A 9843-nucleotide genomic window follows, 5' to 3' on the forward strand; every position below is an offset into this window, starting at 1 on the left:
TGCTATTGTAAACAGTGCTGCAGTGAACATTTGTGTGCATATGTCTTTATAATAGAGCAATGTATAATTTTTAAGGTATATACCCAGTAATGGGATTGCTGGGTCAAATAGAATTTCTATTTCTAGATACTTGAGAAATCTCCACACTGTCTTCCACAATGGTTGAACTAATTTACACTCCCACCAACAGTGTAAAAGTGTTCCTAAGTGTACCTATTTCTCCACATCCTCTCCAGCATCTGTTCTTTTACAGGCTCATAGGCAGAAGGTAATTGCCTTTTCTCAGATGAGACTTTGGACTGTGGACTTTCGAGTTAATGCTGAAATGAGTTAAGACTTTGTGGGACTTTCAGGAAGGCATGATTGGTTTTGAAATGTGAGGACGTGAAATTTGAGAGGGTCCAGTGGCAGAATGATATGGTTTGGCTATGTCCTCACCCAAATATCACCTTGCATTATGATAATACCCATGTGTCATGAGTGGGAGCAGGTAGAGAAAATTGAATCATGGGGATAGTTTCCCCCATACTGTTCTCCTGATAGAGAATAAGTCTCATGAGATCTGATGTTTTTATAAATGGGAGTTCCCCTGTACAAGTTCTCTTGCTTGCCACCATGTAAGATGTGTTTTTTCTTCTCCTTTGCATTCTGCTATGATTGTGAGGTTTCCCCAGCCATGTGGAAATGTGAGTCCATTAAAATTCTTTCTTTATAAATTACCTAGTTTGGGTGTGTCTTTATTAGCAGCATGAGAACAGACTAATACAAACTTTATGGTAAATTTTATAATTAAAATGATACTTCAGGAGTCCAGTTTGTCAACTTCTTGAATTGCTGGCTGTCCAATTAAACATGCTTTTCCTACTATCAATCCTTGATTCTTTTATCTGGCTTTTGATTGGTGAGCAGGCAAATTTGGACCCATTTACACTGTGTCACAAAGGATGAGACAGAATTGGAAATATTCTGTTATAAAATATATAGATTTCTCTACCACACATGACATGGTAGTGACTTACGTGATAGTAAACTTAGAATAGTTAAAATTGTATCATGTAAACACTAGGGTCACTTAAATTTTTTTAAGGATTATAATTGGTAGATTAAAAGAGAAGATAAAATGACATCATACAAAACTCAATTAAACTAAAGAAGATTAAAAAAGGAGACAGTAACAAACAAATCGCAATGAATAGTAAAAAAAAAAAAGGAGATACAAATCAAACAATACTATTAATCACTTTTAATGTAAATCTCCAAAAATGTCAAATAAAAGGTAGAAATTCACAAAGCGAATAATAAAACAAGACCAAACTTGAAGCCATCTGCAATAAACCCACTTCTAATGTAAAGGCTCAGATAGTAAAAGAGTAATAAACAGTAAAAGAGTGATAAAAGATATACCATATTAACACTAATAACAGTAAAAGAGTGATAAAAGATATACCATATTAACACTAATAATAAGAAAGCTGAAATATCAGTATTAATTTTAGACAAAGCAGACTTCATAACAAAAAATTATAATCAACAAAGAGCATAATTAAGGGGTTAATTCCTCCAAAAATATAACAATCCCTAATGTGTATGTAATTGATGACAGTCTTCAAATACAAGTTTGCAAAACACTATCTATCATCAGGATCTAACTGACATTTATAGAACAATATATATGATGATAGCAATATAGATAGTCATCTCAATCTTACAAGGAACATTTACCTAGACATATTACATTGTGCAACATAAAATAGACTTTCCAAACTTAAAAGTAAAGAAATTATACACAGTATGTCTTCAGACCACATGAAATTAAGTTAGAAATCAATGACAGAAAGAGAGCTAAAAATTATCTCCAAATTTTGGAGACTGAAAGAAAAAACTTCTAAACAACCCTTGGTAAAAGAAATCTTCACAGAAATTTGAAGACATTTTGAGCTAAACAATAATGAAAATACATCTTACCAAACATGAGATGCAGCAAAAACTGTCCTTAGAGAAAAATTTATAGCATTAAATTCATATATTAGAAAAGGGGATTTAAAAGCAGTAACATGATCTTCCACCATAGGAAACTCAGAAAGAAGACCAAATTAAGCCTAAACAAGAAGAAAGGATATAATACAAAATTAGAGCAGAAATTGATGAAATTGTAAATAAAAGTAACAGTAGAGAAAAATCAGGAAAATCCAAAGCTGGTTATTTGAAAAGAACAATTTAAAAAAAAAAAACTTGTAGATAGACTAACCATAGAAAAAGAGAAGACACAAAGTGCTTAATGCAGATATGAAAGTTCACTATTATTTATTCCATGGACATTAGAACGATGATAATGGAATAGTATAAATAATCATATGCTCACACAGTGGATAATGTAGTTAAAATGGACCAGTTCCTTGAAAGACAAAAACTGCCAAACCTAATACAGGAAATATTGATAAGCTGAATAGACCTATGTCTATTAAATAATTTTAATTGAGGCACAGTGAACAGTGGACTACCTCCTGCTCTGAGTGGTCACTGCTGCCAACATGAATGTGCACAGAGGGCACACATAGTCCTCCACCAATCAGCGCCCTACCTTCATGCTAACATCACCACTGGCACAAATATATGCGCAGTCTTTGGTGTGGGCCCCTTGCACCTTTGAGCAATGCTGTCACCATCATTGCTGCAAACAGCCACATGGAGACTGACACCCTGGACTCACTACCACCCTGCCACAGCTGACAAATGGGCACCCCTTCATACTGCTGCTGCTGCTGGCAGGTGTGAACAAGGATAAATTCTGCTTCCACCGCCCTATGACATGCTTTGGTGGGGACCACTCAACAGATTGTTGTGACCAGCAGTCCAGAAACACTTTGCTCCCTTCACTGCAGAATGTTCCCATACTTGAGGAGCCAAAAGAAAAAAAAAAAAAAAAAAAAAAAAAAGATGGGTCCAACACAAATTCCCCAGAGTTTAAGCATGTAGTCCAGGAGCCCTGAGATGAGCTGTGGCCCCCTAAAATGATCCAGAAATGAATCCAGTTAACTGAACCCAACTTATACTGTAATCAAACCCACAAGGTAATCAAATATGATAAAAGAAAAAAAAACACATCCAAAGAACAACAACTTCAATGATTGAAGGAGCATCATCACACAAGATGGGGTGGGGGGGCGGAAAACAGGGTAAGAACTCTAACAACACAACAAGCTACAGTGTCTTTTTTTTCCTCCAAACGATCACACTAATCCTCAAGCAAGGGTTCTTAACTGGGTTGAGACAGCTGAAATTAGAGAAATATAATTCATCACATCAATAAGAAAAAAGATAATCAAGATTCAGGAAAACATTAAAACACAATCTAAGAAAGGTAAGAATTATAATAAAATAATATTGGACATAAAATAGCCAGTATAGAAAAGAATGTAAGCAACATAATAGAGCTGAAGAACACACTACAGAAATTTTACAGTACAATTGCCAGTATTAATAACAGAATAGATCATGCTGGGAAAAGAATCTCACAACTTGAAGGCTGGCTTTCTGAAATAAGACAGACAAGAATAAAGAGAAAATAACAAAAAGAACAAAACAAAATCTCCAAAAAATATGGGATTGTATAAAGAGACTGAATCTACCACTCATTGGCATCCCTGAAAGAGATAGGAAAAATGGAAGCAACTTGGAAAACATATTTTGAAATATTTTTCATGAGAACTTCCCCAGCGTTGTTAGAGAGGACAAAATTCAAGTTCAGGAAATGCAGAGAAACCCAGTAAATATTCTACAGGAAGATTATCCTCAAGACATACAATCATCAGACTTTCCAAGGTCGAAATCAAAGAAAAGTTGTTAAAGAAAGCTAGACAGAAAAGACAGGTCACCTACAAAGAGAAGCCCATAAGACTAGCAGCAGACCACTCAAAAAAAGTCCTACAAGCCAAAAGATATTGGAGATCCATATTTAACATTCTTAAAGAAAAGAAATTCCAGTCAAGAATTTTATATCCCTCTAAACTAAGCTTCAGAAATGAAGGAGAAATAAGATTCTTTTCAGACAAGCAAATGCTCAGGAAATTTGTTACCACCAGATCTGTCTTACAAGAGCTCCTAAAAGAAGAACTAAATATGAAAAGGAATGACCATCACCAGGCAATATAAAAACATATTTAAGTACATAGACCAGTGACACTATAAAACAACCAAACAAATCACTATAATAAAAAGCTAGCAATATGATGACAGTATCAAATCCACTCATATCAATACTAACATTTAATGTAATCAGGCTAAATGCTCCAATTAAAAGGCACAGAGTGGCAAACTCGATAAAGAACCAACACCCATTGGTATTCTGTCTCCAAGAGACCCATCTCACATGCAATGACACCTATAGGCTCAAAATAAAAGGATGAAGAAAAATTTATCAAGAAAATGGAATAGAGAAAAAAGCAGGAGTTGTAATCCTAATTTTAGACAAAACAGATTTTAAACCACAAAGATAAAAACAAACAAAAAAGGGCATTACATAACGATAAAGGGTTCAATCAATATGAAGATCTAACTATCTTGAATATATAGGTACCTAACACAGGAGTACCCAGATTCATAAAGCAAGTTCTTAAAGACCTACAAAGGGACCTAGACTCCCATACAATAATAGTGAGAGACTTCAACACCCTAGAGTCAGTGCTAGACAGACCACCAACACAGAAAATTAACAAAGGTATTCAGAACCTGAACTCAACACTACATCAAATGGACCTGATAAATATCTACAGAACTCTCCATGCAAAAGCAACAGAATATACATTCTTCTCATTGCCACATGGCATATACTCGAAACTTGACCTAACAATTGAACATAAAATAATTCTTAGCAAATGCAGAAGAACTGAAATCATACCAACCAGTTTAGAACCACACCATAATAAAAACAGAATTTAAGACTAAGAAAATTGCTCAATACCATACAATTACATAAAGTTTAAACATCCACTCTGGAATGACTTTTGGGAAAATAATAAAATAAAGTCAGAAATTAAGAAATTATTTGAAACTAAACAGAACAAAAATACAACATATCAGAATCTCTGGGATACAGCTGAGGTAGTGTTAAGAAGGAAATTTATAGCACTAAATCCTGACATCAAAAAATTAGAAAGCTCTCAAGTTAACAACCTAACATGACAACTAAAAAAGCTAGAGAAGCAAGATATAAGCAACTCTAAAGCCAGCGGAAGACAAGAAATAACCAAAAATCAGAGCTGAACAGAAGGGCAAATTGAGACATGAAAAACCATTTTTAAAAAGTCAATGAATCCAGGAGCTTTTCTTTTAATTAATAAGATAAGCCACTAGCTAGACTAATGAACAAGAAAAGAGAATATCCACATAAACATAATTAGGAACAACAAAGGGCATACTACCACTGACCCCACAGAAATACAAATAACCATTAGAGACTACTATGAATACCTCTTTGCAAACAACTAGAAAATGTAGAATAAATTGATAAATTTCTGGGCAATACAACCTCCCAAGACTGAACTAGGAAGAAACTGTATTCCTGAACAATCAAAATAAGCTCTGAAATTGAATCTGTAATAAATAGCCTATCAACCAAAAAATAAAAAGTCCAGGAACAGACAGATTCACAGCCAAATCCCACCAGATTTACAAAGAAGGACTGGTACCATTCCTACAAAAACTATTGCAAAAAATTGAGAAAGGACTCGTCCCTAACTCATTCTATGAGACCAGCATCATCCTGACATGAAAACCTGGCAGAGACACAACATAAAAAGAAAACTTCAGGCCAATATCCTTGGTGAACATTAATGCAATAATCCTCAAAAACATACTAACAAATTGATCCAGCAGCACATCAAAAAACTAGTCAGCCATGATCAACTAGGCTTTTTTTCCCCGGGGATGCAAGGTTGGTTCAACATACACATATCAATAAACATGAGTCATATAAACGTAACTAAAGACAATACCCACATGATCACCTCAATAGATGCAGAAAAGGCTTGTGATAAAATTCAATCCCTTCCTGTTAAAAACTGTTGACAAACTAGATATTGAAGGAACATAACTCAAAATCTTAAGAGCCATCTATAACAAACCCACAGCCAACATGATACTGAGTGGGCAAAAGCTGGAAGCATTCCCCTTGAAAATCGGCACAAGGCCAGGCATGGTACCTCATGCTTGTAATCCCAGCACTTTAGGAGGTCAAGACAGACAGATCACTTTGAGGCCAGGAGTTTGAGACCAGTTTGGTTTGGTTGCTTTCGAAGAGTTTGGCAGTTTCTTACAAAGCTAAACATAGTTTTGTCATATAATCTAGCAATTACATGCCTAGCTTTCAACCCAACTGATTTGAAAATTTATGTCCACACAAAAAATTGCATGTGAAAGTTTATATCAGCTTTATCATCAAAAACTGTAAACAACCAAGAGTCCTTTAGTAGGTGATAGGGTAAACAAACTGTGCTACATCTATACAAGGGAATCTTTTTCAGAAATAAAAGCAAATGAGATATCGAGCCATAAAAAGACATGCTAAATCTTAAATGTATATTGCTACATGGCAGTCTAAAACAATTACATACTATCTCCTTCTAATTATATGACATTCTGGAACAGAAAAACCATAGAGATAGTAAACAATCAGTGGTTCTCAGGTGATTAGGGTGAGAACGATTTGAATAAGTGAGGCACAGGGGAGTTTTTAAAGGAAAATACTGTAATGGTGGATATAAGACACTATACATTTATCAAAAACCATAGTCCTTTACCACAGAGTAAACCTGAATATATACAAATTTTAAAAAGAAAAGCATTTCAGAGGTCAGGGAATCCCAGGATGGAATGCAGAATATGACAGAAAAAAACTAACTATATTACAAATGTATGATTACAATCTCATTGAAGTGGAAAGAGGTGAAAACCTAAGTAGCCTTGGAAATGAGTCTATGAAACTAAAAGCAAAAGTATCCAGTTGATAAATTTATTTTCCATGAGGGTAATGGTTAACAATTCTGATGCTTTATTTATATGTATACATGAATTGAACAATTAAGTAAATTGATTTCACATGGTAGGAGACAGATTTCCCACTGCTGGGATGGGAGTTTACAGATAAGCAAGTGGAAGGAGTTAGAATGACCTATATGTTAATGGATTGGAGCTGGAGACATCAGTGTGAACTCAAGTTTCAATTTAATACAGACAGCAGCATATCGAAGTGTTTATAGGTATGTAATACCTAAGGTAGTATACACATGTATGTTTCACTGCTATATGATTTAAGGTGGTCTAGAATAACAACTCTGTAGCAATGGGCATAGCTAACGCTGAGATACTGTAAAATAGAAGGAACTAGGGCTTCTTGGAGAAATGGCAGATTATTGGATTGAGGCAGGAAATTAATATTAAAGAGGATCCTGGAGCATCTTATAATGCCAGAATGTAAGAACCAACAAAACAAAACAAACAATACCCTAAAGCAAAATAAGAAACCATGATAAGTTATGTCAAAGGAACACAGGAGCCACTTACAATAGCTCCCAGTGGTCACACCTGGAAAATTTGAGCGACCATTAATGTGCTCTGTGAAATAAAGTGCTTTGTGCTTTGTGAGTGAATAAATTCACTGCAGCTATCTTCTAAATTACGTCCATCATTCCACAAGTCAGTAAAGTGCGGCTCTCCTAAGGATAGAATGTAGTTGTCTTTCCAGTCCTCACCATTGTTACAATACAGTCATTTAAAAACAAGTGCAATTTATATTGTGTTTGGACACCATAAGAATCCCAGAACCAACAACGATGTGAGAAGATCATAGACATGTAAAAGCGAAAAAACAGAGACCTGCAAAAATCAATTATTATCATGGTCATCATAACAAAAGTAAACATAAATATATATTTGTCTATAATCTAAAAAGACTATTCTAAAAAGACCCTCTTCAGGATAAAGGAAGGTCATGCCCAGGCAGCATAATGCAAGGTCAGGGCTTGAGTCAGAATCAAACTTGCCTTTGTAAGACTTTCATTAAAAAGCCTCACCTTCTTGTTACTGTGTAGTATTTTCACCTGAGGCCTCTTTCCATCCTTTGTAGAATGAAAGGCCAAACCTATATCTCAGTCGTTCAAGTCAGCAACTACTGGGAGGTATACTTAGAAAAAAATAAAATAAAATAAAATAAAAATTAAGCATTCTTATTTCCTCAAAGTAAGGGATCGTATTTTATTCAACTTGTTATCACCAGCATCTTACACAGGAATTAATGTGGAATATGCCTTCAACATATTTTTTATAATGAAGTAATTGATATAATTTTTAAACATCAGAATCTTAATCCTAAAAAAAGATGGTCTTTTACTTTGATTCATATAATGCTAATAGATGAAAGAGGGCAAGTTTGCTTAATTCTTGTGTGAGATAATAAAAAGAATGAATAAATGTACACAATTTGTGACACACTATAATTTCTCTAAAATAGTCTAATACCAGACTTATTGTGGCTTCATAAGAAAAAATGGATTGCGGATTTATATTTGGGGTGCCAGTCCTTCTGCCACTTGATACATAACCTAGATTTCTGTCTTTTTAGATGATGTGATTATTTTACTCACAAAACAATTATAAAATATTGTGTTTATACTTTCTTTGTTTTTTGAAATAGCTTAAGAAGATAACGTATGTAAGCATGTCTTTTAACTTATAGAGTAGTAAAAATTTAATTTAAAATTGATCATGCTTTGGATAAGAAAACAAAGATCTTATAAATTACTTCTTTGATTTATTCTTAGTTGTTTATTTGTCAACTGACTCAAAATGTCAGTTAAGAAATGTGTAAGTATTATAGTTAGGAAATAACTGGGAGGGAATAATTACACCCTTTAAGAAAACTGTACATAACTAAGAAAAACATTCTAATTGTTATTCTTCAACAAACAAATGCACCCTTAAATTCTATCCAAAGACCAATCAGTAGATAAATAATTTACGTAAACAATTTGGTCTTCTAAATGACTTCCCTGGAACTAGGAGTAGAAGCAATTTCTTGAATTTGAATAATCTCTGGTCTGAGTATTAAGGGTCTTCTATACACAAATTCACAGGGTAAACAACACTGAATTATTTTCAAATAAGGACATTACAACCATAGATTTTGTCTTTAGTGATATTTATTCTCTGCATAGGGGAAAATTGGAAAGAAATACTACTAAAACTAATGTTGTATTCTTAAAAAATGATAAAGAAAGTGGATGTGAAGTGCTCCCACCACAAAAATGGTAACTATGTGAAGTAATGTGTATGTTAATTTGCTAGATTTAATCATTCCACTATGTATACACACTTTGAAACATTATATTGTACATGATAAACATATATAATTCTATGTCAATTAAAAATACTAAATAAATTTGAAAAAATAAAAATAAATTAAAACCCAAAATATTTTAATCTTAAAAACCAACCTACCTATTTTTTTCTTCTTTCATTGATTGGTACTTACGGTGTTTTATCTAAAACTCCTCACCATACTCAAGGTTCCATTAATTTTTATCCTCTGTTTTCTTCTAGGAATTTTCTAGTTTTATATTTTACATTTAAGTCTATGATTCATTTGACTTCATTTGGTAAATTGTATAGGTCTGTATCTAGGTTCACATGTAATCATATGGACATCCCATTGTTAAGCTCTATGGCTTGAAAAGACTATTTTTTTTTTTTAGATCAATGGAAGAGAGAGCACAGAACTGGAATCAAACAAAATATAACTGATTTTTGTAAACGTGCAAAGACAATTCAGTAGAGAAAAATAGACTTTTC

This window comes from Saimiri boliviensis, chromosome 13 (genome assembly GCF_048565385.1).
Source record: "Saimiri boliviensis isolate mSaiBol1 chromosome 13, mSaiBol1.pri, whole genome shotgun sequence".
NCBI lineage: Eukaryota > Metazoa > Chordata > Mammalia > Primates > Cebidae > Saimiri > Saimiri boliviensis.